Genomic DNA, 12,428 nt, shown 5'->3' with positions numbered 1-12,428 from the left:
GATCAAAGAGCACAGCCTTCGATATGGATTGCATCTCAATGTCAAGAAAACAAAAATCCTCACCACTGGACCAATAAACAGCATTCTTATCAATGGAGAAAATATTGAAGTTGTCAAGGACTTCATTCTTCTTGGATCAACTGTCAATACTCACAGAAGCAGCAGTCAAGAGATCAGACGACGTATTGCTTTGGGCAAATCTGCTGCATAAGACCTATTTCAAGCATTTAAATGCAAAGATGTCAACTTGAGGACTAAGGTGTACCAGACCCAAGCCATGGTGTTTTCAGTAACCTCATATGCATGCAAAAGCTGGACAGTGAATAAGGAAGACCATAGAAGAATTCCTGCCTTTGAGTTATGGTGTTGGAGGAGGATATTGAAATTGCCATGGGATGCCAAAAGAACCAGTAGGTCTGTTTTGGAAGAAGTGTAGCCATAGTGCTCCCTAGAGGCCAAGATGTCCAAACTTCATCTCTTATACTTTGGACATATTGTCAGGAGGGACCAGTCACTGGAGAAGCATATCATGTTTTTGTAAGGTGGAGGGTCAGAGAAAAAGAGGAAGACCCCCAACGAGATGGATTGGCCAAGTGGCAGCATTGATGAACTCAAGTGTGGCAACAGTCATGAAGTTGTCTCAAAATCGGGCAGTGCTTGGTTCTGCTGTGTATAAGGTCGCTATGGATTGGCACCGACTTGATGGTACCTAACAACAACAACAACAACATTGTGTCATTGAGTTAAATCAGAATCATGATGATAAATGAGTTGCTAAATATGGGTCCTTTGGTGGTCATTGGTAGAATTCTTATTTTCTTTTTGGGAGATTCCAACACTTGTTTGTCAGTTTATCATACAATGGTGATTTGCATATTGCTATGATGATGGAAGCTATGTCATTGATATTTAAAATACCAGAAGAATCAATCATGGTGGACAGGTTTCAGCTGAGCTTCTACACTAAGAAAGATTACGGAGAAGGAGAAGTGGGCTACTTCTGTATGTTTATCCACTAAAAATCTTATGAATTGCGGGAAAACAATTTCAGATAGCACTAGAATATTGAATAATGAAACATTATTAATACCACCAAAATATTATCAAATATAATTGTGGAAAATGAGCCCCTCAGATTGGAAGGCACTCAAAATATGATAGGAAAGTTTTGCCTCTTCAATATAGAGTTGACTGTGATGATGTAAATGGAGTGAAGCTCTCAGAACCTTGATTTGATGATAGGACACAGTTTAAAATTAATAGAAACAGTTTTGTTTTTGTTGTTAGGTGCCCTGAAGTTACTTCCAATTCATCACAACCTTAGGCACAACAAAACAAAACAATGACAGGTCTAGAGCCATCTTCACAATTATTGTTACACCTGAGCCTAATGATTGTGCCACTGTGCTGATCCATCTAGTTGGGAGCTTCCTATTTTTTGCTGATCCCCCACTACAAAACATTTTGTCCTACTCCAAGTGCTGGTTCCTCCTGATAATATATTCAATGTATGAGAGATGAAGTCTGGCCATCCTGGCTTCTAAGTATTATTCTGGCTCTACTACTTGCAACACAGATTTGTTTGTTCTTCTGGAAGTCCAGAGTACTTTTAACATTCTTCTCCATAATTATAATTCAAATGCATCAATTCTTCTATGTTCTTCCTTATTCATTGTCCAACTTTCATATGCATGTGAAGCTATTGGAAAATACCTTGGTTTGGGTCAGGTGCACTTAAAACCTCAAGCTGACATTTTTGAAGTTGAACACTTTTGAAAAGTCTTGTTCAGAAGATTTGTCTACTACAGTACATCGTTTAATTTCTTGACTCCTGCTTCCATGATAATTGAAAGTATATCCAAGCAAAATACAATTTTTGAAAACTTCAATATTTTATCTGTGTATCATGATGTTATTTATTGGTCAAGACATTAGAAAGTTTGTTTACTTTATATTGAGATGCAACCCATACTGAAAGCTGTGGTCTGATGAAGAACATCAGTAAGAATTTCACATCCTCTTCACTTTCAGCAATCAAGGTTGTATCATCTGCATATTGCAGGTTATTAATGAGTTTTCTTCCAATCCTGATGTCATGCTGCTCTTCATATAATCCATTTTCTCAGATTATTTTTTCTGCATACAAATTAAACAAGTAAACTTCTGCTTACTCTTTACTTAAGTGTATACTTTTCCTGATTTTAAAGATTTCAGTGTCCCACTGTTCTGTTTGAAGGACTGCATCTTGGTCTATGTACAGGTTTCGCATGAGCACAATTAAATGTTCTGGAATTCCAATTCTTCACACTTATGTTCATAGCTTATTATTATCCACAAAGTTGAAAGTCTTTGCATAGTCAATAAAGCACAGGTATTCATCTTTATTGTTGTTGTTAAGTACCGTCGAGTCGGTTCCGACTGACCCATAGCGACCCTGTACAGGGTTTCCGAAGGTGTAAATCCTTACGGGAGTAGAAAGCCTCATCTTTCTCCCGCGGAGCGGCTGGTAGTTTCGAACCGCTGACCTTAAGGTTCGCAGCCCGATTCATAACCACTACGCTACCAGAGGTCGCATGGGGTCGCTATGAGTCGATTCCGACTCGATGGCACCTGACAACGACAACAATACATCTTTATTGTACTTTCTGTTTTTAGATAAGATGCATCTGCCATCAACAGTGATATTCCTCATCTTGTGTACTTCTGTGAATCCAAGCTGAACCTCCGTCAGTTCCCTGTCAATATACTGTTAAATTACTTTAGCAAAAATTTATTTGCAGGAGATATTAATTAAATGGTATGATAATTACCACATTCTGTTGGGTCACTTCTCTTTGGAATGGACACAAATGTGGATCTCTTCCAATAAATTGACCAAATTTCTTGGCATAGATGTGTGAGTGACCCAAAAGCTGCATCAGTTTGTTTAAAGATTTCAATCTGTATTCAATCAATTCCCAGACCCTTGTTCTTTGGAACAATGTCTCCTGGACATTTTCCTTCAGTACCTTTGGCTCTTGATCCTATGTTAACTCTTAAAATGGTTGAACATTGACAGTTTATTTTTGGTACAATGACTCTGTATATTGCTTCCATCTTCTCTTGATGCTTTATGCATCATTCAATATTTTGTCCATGTAATCTTTCAATAGTGTAAGGTGAGGCTTGAACTTTTCTTCAGTTATTTAACATGAAAATCTCTCAGCGTGTTCTCTTCATTTTGATTTTCTAATGCCAGTTCTTTGCACATTTCATTATAATACTTGCCTTTGCCTTCTTGATCTACCCTTTAAAATTTCCTGTTAAACTCTTTCACCTCCTCATTTCTTTCATTTGCTTTAGTATCTATGCTGCATAGCAAGTTTCAGAGTCTCTTCTGACATCCATTTTGGTATTTTGCTTCTTTCTTATCTTCTTATTGACTTTATGCTTTGCTCCTGTATGATGTTCTTGATGTCTTTCCACATCTCTTCTGGTCTTCAGTCATTAGAGTCTAATGCATCAAATCCATTCTTGAGGTTATCTCTAAACTCTGATGTGATATGGTCAACATAATATTTTGGCTCTTGTGCTCTTGTTTTTTTTCTTCAGCTTCCACCTGACTTTGCATATGAGCAATTGATGATCTGTTCCACAGTCTGCCCTTGGACTTCATTTTGCTGATAATATAGAGCTTTTCTACATTTTGTTACACAGATTAATTCAATTTGATTTCTGTATAGTTCTTCAAAAAAGGTATTTGAAATGAAAAAGTCATTGTTCTTGCAAAATTCTGTCATGCAGACTGCAGCATCTTTTCTATCAAGACCATATTTTCTAACTACTGAAACTTTATCTTTGTTTCCTATCTTTGTATTCCAATCAACAATACTTTTCAACACATCCTGAGTATATGTTTGATCAATTTCTGACTGAAGAATTAATTTCATTATCACTAGCTTTAGTAGTTGAAGTCCTGGTGTGGCACTGTGGGCTAATGCATCAGACTGCAAAGTCATTAGAACTGCAAATTTTGTGTTTCAAGCTCACCAGCTACTCCTTGGAAACCCTATACAAGGTCTCTATGGGTCAGAATCAACTAGATGGAACTTAACAATAACAGCTTTAGTGGTTGGTGCATAAATTTGAACCATTGTTGTATTAACTGGTGTTCCTTATATGCATACAGATATTGTCCTTTCACAGACAACATATACTTCAAGATGGATCTTAAAATATTCCTTTTAATGATAAGTGTGATAACATTTCCTTCAATTTTTCATTCCCAGCAGATTAAACCATAGGATATCAGATTCAAAATACAAGTCCATTTCCACTCAATAATGCTTATCAATTTCTATGCATTCCATTTCAGAAGAGGATGTGGAAAAAGTTATATTGATGACTTCAGATGCACCTTGGCTAAATCAAAGAATAAGAGAAAGATGTTTACCTATGATTTTTTGACTATGCAAAGACTTTTTAATCTGGAGTATAACAATGTATGTACAAAATTGAGGAGAATGAGTATCCCATAACACTTAATTGTGCTTATGGTTAATCTGTACATAGACCAAGAAACAGTAGTTTATACAGGACAGAGGGATACTGAATGGTTTAAAATAAGGAAAGGTGTGCAAAATGATTGTATCCTTTAATCATACACATTCAATCTGTATGTTGTTGTTAAGTGCCGTTGAGTTGGTTCCCACCCATGTATAATGTTTCCAAGGAGCAACTGGTGAGCTTGAACTACCAACCTTGCAGTTCAAATGGCTTTGCAATCTGGCGCATTAACCCACAGCACTACACCAGGACTCAATCTGTATACTGGATATGTAATCCAAGAAGCTGGATTATAAGAAGAACAATGTGGCATCAGCATTGAAGGAAGATCCATTAACAACCTCTGATATGAAGATGATGCAACCATGTTTGATGAAAGCAAAGAGGGCTTAAAATATTTACTGTTGAACTTCAAAGACTATATGCTTCAGTATGAGTTGCAACTCAATGTAAAGAAAAGAAAAAGCCTAATCATTGGACCAATAAGTAACATCATGATAAATGGAGAACAGATTGAAGGTGTCAAAGACATAGTGTTGCTTAGATCCACTATCAACACTCAAAAGGGAAGCAGCAGTCAAGAAACCAAACAACATATTGCATTACCTAAATCTGCTGCACAAGACTTCTTTAAAGTGTTCAAGAGCAAATATATCAATTTGATGACTAATGTGAGCCTGACTCATGGCATATTTTCAATAGCCTCCTATGCATGTGAAAATTGGACAGTGAATAAAGAAGAATCAACAAATTTGAGTTAAGTGTTGGAGAAGAATATGAAAAGTTCTATGCATCATTGCCAGAAGATCAAATCAATCTGTGGAAGAAGTACAACCAGAATGCTCCTTAGAAACTAGGATGTTGTTGAGTCTTTCCCTCTCATATTTTGTATATAGAATCAGGAGAGGCCAGTCAGTGGACGATGACCTCAAACTTAGTAAAGTGTAGGGTCTGTGAAAAACAAGAAAATTCCCAACAACATGGATTAAGACAGTGGCAGCAGCAAGGGCTCAAGTATAAAAACAATTGTGAGGTTGGTGCACAACCTGGAAGTGGTTTGTTCATTATTGCATAAGGTTGATATGAGTGGGAAGCAGCTCAAAAGCACCTAACAACAACAATGTTGGCAACTTCAAATGATGTACAGTGATGACCTTTCTATTAATGGGAACTTTTGTTTCCTATTATTCTTAACTGGTTCAGCAGAGTTTCTAGATGAAAATGTCCTAATAAGAAAGGTCTGATGATTTATTTCCAAAAATTACCCAATGAAAACCCTATGTATCACAATAATCTGGGACACAAGTCATGCATGGTACCAAGCAGTATTTGAATCCTCTGTGCATGGGATTGCCATGTGTTAGGGGACAACTGGATAGCTGCAAACAAAGTCATTCTTCTAAATACAGTGAAATAATACATTGTGAAATAATAAAGAATATCAAATGGTACCTTCAGTCATGGTACTGGCAATGTTTAGAGAAAGTAAATAATTAAAGAAATAAACATAAAACTTGATATGCAATTGAAATAAATAGTGAAATAAAGGTAGACAATTGTTGCAGACCGTGTAAGACTAGTCAGAGGTTCGAGGCCCTCTAGGGCCGAGTGTAACAAATGAGGCCACTGGCAGTTAATGGCAAATTGCTTTCACATTAATATTCAGGTATATATATTAAATTAATACACTGGAGCCTTTGAAAATCCACAGATAAATGTGATATTTTCCTAAAGCCAAGACTAAAGGTTGCAAGGTTAAACCTTTCTCCAAAGGATTAACTAAAAATATCTTAGCTACTTCTTGGTTCTTTGTTCTATAGACAAAGACCCCATCCTCCCTAATCCCTTTTCCAGGTGCAGCCCATTCACCTGGGCGTCTCCTACAGAACTCTCAACTTCCCCCAACTGACCTCAGGGGCTATAGATATGTTAATTGGGCCTGAGAATCCAAGTTGCTGGCCTGGGATTCGAACCAGTGAAGTACAATGTAAAGTTACCTGATTGTCTGGAAAATTACTGATGTTAGCTGTATCCTGTTTTAGTCCCTCCCAGCTTGGTGTGAAACTCCTCCCCTAAATAAAACAGAGGCCCGAGCCTCCCCAGGTGTGCATTACTGGTTGGCAGGCATAGAGTAGATTGCGGTGCATTACTGGTTGGCAGGCATGGAGTAAAGATCTGTGCATTACTGGTTGGCAGGCATGGAGTAATGATCTGTGCATTACTGGTTGGAAGGCATGGAGTAAAGATTGCGGTGCATTACGGGTTGGAAGGCATCCATTAAAGATTGCAGGGCAGTGAGTCGCTGCCTGCAGAGGCCATGATGCCTGTAGTCCCAAGCCTGCCCACCAGTGATGTATCCACCCTGGCTTTGGGGTGCCTCATTGTCTCCCTTCTTCTGTTTCTCTGTGTATTCTTTCGCTATCCCTATCGCCGCTGGATCTCCCCTCCTCGTGAACCAAAAACTCGTGACAATTATGTCGGGGCCAGACCCCGGCAGACAATAGCAAAGCAAAGTGAGACCAACTTTAATGTAGGTGATCAGTAGGTCTGACAATTGACAAAGAATAGGCACCAAGGTAAAAAGAGAATGTGTGTCACAGCACATAAAATACAAGCTATGCCTGTTAATTCTCTACATACTAATTAAGAATTCCATGTGTGTAAATTATTGCATTTAAAACATGTGAATTTAATATTGTGTACATTGCTAAGTAAGTAATGTACATATGGTACCAGTAAAGATTACATAGTTCATGGTGTCGTTTTTTCCTTCCTTTCCTGTACCCTGTGGAATTTCTCTTTGAGTGCTTCTTCACATGGCCTATCTAGAATTTGATTTGTACATTTACATATCGCCCTAATTTCCATCACTTACTTCATGCTTTAAATTTCATCTTTTTATTTTTTATTTTTAAATCCCTGTTGTCTCATTTACTTCTTTCTCATTTAAAAGCACTTATCCTTTTACTGCATACATCTATGACCGAAGGCAAAGCCAGAAAATGATTTAGGTAATGTTGCTTTTAATATACCTCTGAGACAAATTTGGATACCTTTTATAATTAGTGAAAGAGTAAGAAATATTATTAAACTTTTTTCATAGCTGTGGCTAAACAAATAACATTGGAGAGATTGCTTTCTGAATAAAAGTTTATGTTGTTTTTGTTGTTTAGTGCTGTCAAGTCGATTATGACTTGTAGTAACCCTGTATTGGGTTTTTGAGCAGTAGCTCATGAATTTGAATCACAGACATTGCAGTTAGCAGTCCAGTGAATATCCTACAGCCCCACACCAGTAAACCTACATTTTAAATTTTATTATTTAATGAGGATGTTATAGAAACAAATATATTTATGCATATACTAGGAAGCACAGGTTAGAGAGCTTAATGTTCTTGTTCAAAGTCATCCAGCTGGAATTCAGCTCAGGATTCTTAAACCAAAACTCTTATATTGTAATTATTTCTGAAGAAAATTTTATTGTGGAAAAAGGGAAGAAATTTCAGTAATACTGCATATTCCTACTCTTGGTGAAATTAAGAAACCTACGATCAGATCATCTTCTATGAAGCAGTATTAAACAAATTGGGTATACAATGAAAAAGAAAACTAAGGGTTATTTGTAGCTACATGTATGTGCCTAAATAAATTAGAATGGATGTTTTATATTACAAAGAAGAATGAAACAAAAACAAGGACAGAAGGAATAGTAGTTTAATTTTTTTTTTTTTTTTTTTGCAGCATTTAACTTTTTCTACTTGATTTTAATCAGAAGTTTCTAAATTTGATTTTTTTTAAGTGGGAAAATTCCATTATATTTTTTGGTTTAAGTTTTTATTGTGAATTGAGTGATAGTTTACGTAGGAGAACACTGGTTTTACACTTATCCTATCGTATTTTGTTTTATTGCAATGATTACAATCCCCTCCATGCATCATTCAACTGCATTTGCTTCTATCCCTCTGGTTTTTGTTTTTTTGTTTTTTAATGTACACAAAAACACTCAGCAATATATAATCATTTAAACAGCCAAAAGGTACATTCTGCAAGGTACATTCTTCAAGCCTGCTTCCTGGCCACCAGCATGCAGACTTTCTCTTTCCATGAGTCTGGAGTCCTCAGCTGCTCTATCTCTCAGTGTCATCATCTCTGTCTCCAAACCTGGTGTCACTGCTTTTCTGGGTAGGGTCCAACATTCTGATCATGCTCTTATCCCTTGATGGTCCCAGAGTCCTCTGCTCCTTGAATGTAAGATTAACAAATTGCCCATTTAGTTACAACAATTAGTCATGATAACAATTAGTCACTATTGAATCATAAGATTCTTGTCTACAGCCCCTTTACCAGACCCATCTAGACAAGACAAAAACTTTTCAGTGGGGGTTCTACATTCCCCAACACATTCTGAAACTATATTCCCACTCAAAAACGTGGTGCCTTTATAACATGACCATTGTAAGTATCCAGTGACTAAATTACCTGTCCTTATCAACCGTGTGTACAGAGGGAATAGGACTGATCATTGATGTGAAGATTTCTTTCCTCTCAGTTGATATTTTAAGCTGTCACATCCTTAAGTATAGGTCAAGTTCTTCAATTGAAGCAATTTACACTTGTTTCCTTAATCATTTAATTTTTTAATATTCCTCTAGTTCACTTCTGATCATCAAGCCATTGAAACTCCCCTCACTTCATATCAACAGGACACTTCACTCTCAGCCTAGCCCTCTGTGGCTATGTCCTTGTCCATAGGCTCAGGAGTTCCCAGCTGTCACAATACTTCAGACAAACTAGCCTTTCCTCTTCTCTCTTTAACTGAAACTTTTGTTTGCAATTCAATAATTTCTTTCAAATATCTGAGGAATTCCTTATGTCTAAAAAACTTTAATAAAATGATAGAGTATTATGATGCTTTCAGTGAAAAAGATTTAGGAAAAATTACATAATGGTAGATGAATTGTATGCCACATGTGTGTATATAAGTAAAAACACACAGATTGTATTCTAAATTCAATTATTCTTTCAACAATAAAAACCAAGACTTGACTTTTTCGTTCAGTTCCCCCATATTGAGAAATGCTGAGCATGTTCTTCCTTTTTGATTTTTTAACTCCAGATTTTTGCACATTTTCTTGTATTATTTGACTTTGTGTTCTCAAGATGACCTTTGAAATTTTCTGTTCAGCTCTTGGAACTCCTCATTTCTTCCATTTGGTTTAGCATCTCTACGCTAGAGTGCAAGTTTCAGTCTCTCTTCTGACATCCATTTTGACCTTTTCCTTCTTTCTTGTCTTAAAGATTTTTGCTTTCTTCCTGTATGATGTTCTTGATGTCATCCCACAACTCTTCTGGTCTTTGGTCTTTATTCTTTAATGAATTAAATCTGTTCTTCAGATGATCTTTACATTCAGGTGGGATATTGTTGTTGTCAGGTGCCATTGAATCAGTAGTGACTCATAGCAACACAACAGAATGAAACACTGGCCATATGCGAGGTCATATTTTGGCTCTCATGGACTTGTTTTCATTTTCTTCTGCTTCAGTTTGAATTTGCATATGAGTAATTGATGGTCTGTTCCACAATCTGCCCCTGGCCTTGTTTTGGTTGATGATATGGAGCTTTCCACCTTCTCTTTCCACAGATGTAGTCAATTTGATTTTTGTGTATTCCATCTGGTGAGGTTCATGTGTATAATCATCTTTTATGCTGTCTAAAGAAGATATTTGAAATGAACAAGTCATTGGTTTTGCAGAATTCTATCATTTGTTTTCTAGCATCATTTCTATTACCAAGGTCATATTTTCCAACTGCTGATCCTTCCTCTTTGCTCCCAACCTTTGCATTCCAATCACCAGTAATAATCAATGCATGTTTGATCGATTTCAGGTTGAAGATATTGATAGAATTCTTCTATTTCATCCTCACTGGATTTAGTGGCTGTTGTGTAAATTTGAATAGTAGTGGTATTAACTGGTCTTCCCTATAGGTACATGGATATTATCTTATGACAGACAGCATTGTACCTCATGACTAATCTTGATATGTTCTTTTTGATAATGAATGTAACACCATTCCTCTTCAATTTGTCATTCCCCGCATAGTAAACCATGTGGTTGTTAGATTCAAAATGGCCAATACCTGTCCATTTCAGCTCACTAATGACTAAGATATTGATGTTTCTGCATTTCATTTCATTTTTTTACAATTTCTAATTTTCCTAGATTCATACTTCATACATTCCATGTTCTGATATTAGTAGATGTTTGCAGTTGGTTCTCTTCATTTTGAGTTGTGCCCCATCAGAAAATGAAGGTCCCGAGGACTTTAGTCCCACAGGCTTTACTTCATTTGTGTCACCATGGTCAACTTTAATTTGAGGAGGCAGCTCTTCCCTAGTCACATTTCGAGTGTCTTCCAACCTGAGTGGCACATTTTCTGGCACTATATCTGACAGTGTTTCTCTGCTATTCATAAGGTTTTCAGTAACTGAATACTAGGAATTAGTTCATGTCTCTTTCTTCGTAGTCTGTCTTCACCTGGAAGCTCATCTGAAACCTGTCCACTGTGGGTAACCCTGCTGGTATTTAAAATACTTGTGTCATAGCTTCCAGAAGCACAGCAACTCAAAAGATAAACAGATAAACTGACAGTTTAAATTTTAAAATAGGGCAATGAATAAGCAGACTGCAGAAGAATATATGTATTTGTATTATGGTGTTAGAAAAAAATATTAAATGTACCATGGACTTCCAAAAGAACAAACTAATTGGTGTTGGAAGAAGTATAGCCAGAATGCTCTTTAGAAGGTCATACTTGCAAGAATTCATCTGTCATTCTTTAGATATGTTATAACAATGCACCAGTCCCTGAAGATGGGCACTATGCTTTGTATAGTGGAGTGTCAATAAAAAAAATAAAATAAAAAGACCCCCAGTGAGATGGGTTGACACAGTGGCAGCATCAATGAGTGCAAATGTCACAACAACTGTGACAATGGTGCAGAATTGGACAGTGTTTCGTCTTTTGTGTATAAGCTTGTTACTAGTAGGAACCCACTGGATGGTTCCCAACAACATCAGTGAGGTCAAATGTACTGGTATTGGTCACTTTGATGTGACAATCATATGATTTACTCTGACAGGAATAGCAAATTCAAGAAGAAGTCATGACATATCATAAAATAGAACATTTCAACGTCTATCTTGAAGTACATTGCTGTCTGTGATAGGATAATATGGAATAATATACAAATATGCATACATGTACAATATGCATATATAAATGCAAATAATATATACAAATATATACACATATACAAATATTACCTGTTAATAGAACTTCTATTAAAATTATGATAACCTCTAAAATGAATGGTGATAAAATTGAAATTCTATCAACTTTTTCAGTTTGAAACTAATCAAACATGCAATCAAGATTAATTGGTATTTACTGTGGTTTTGTGATATGAATGTTGAAAACAAAGACAAAATTGGAAAATAAGGCATTAGTGATAGAAACAATAATAGGCAGAGTAGAATTTTACAAGTGCAATAGCATTTGCATTGCGAATACCTTGTATGTTTAGAGAAATGAACAAATGGTTCATTATCAAATTGCTAATTATTACTTACAGTCTATATTAACCCCACTAAGTATTAGAAAATGTTCTTTTCAAAGAATCACCTTAAATAGAAGAAATATTTTTGTGATTAGTTCATTCCCTGTTTCTTTTTTTTTTTTTAAGGTTTTATTGTGTACTGAGTGAAAAATACAGGGTGGATTGTCAGTTTTACATTAAACAAATCATACACCTTGTTTCATTACAATGACTATAATCTCTTCCATGTAACATCTGTTAATAGTATTACTCCCTATTCACTTTA

This window comes from Chrysochloris asiatica, unplaced genomic scaffold (genome assembly GCF_000296735.1).
Source record: "Chrysochloris asiatica unplaced genomic scaffold, ChrAsi1.0 scaffold00089, whole genome shotgun sequence".
Lineage (NCBI taxonomy): Eukaryota > Metazoa > Chordata > Mammalia > Afrosoricida > Chrysochloridae > Chrysochloris > Chrysochloris asiatica.
Note: the sequence above shows the minus strand (reverse complement) of the source record.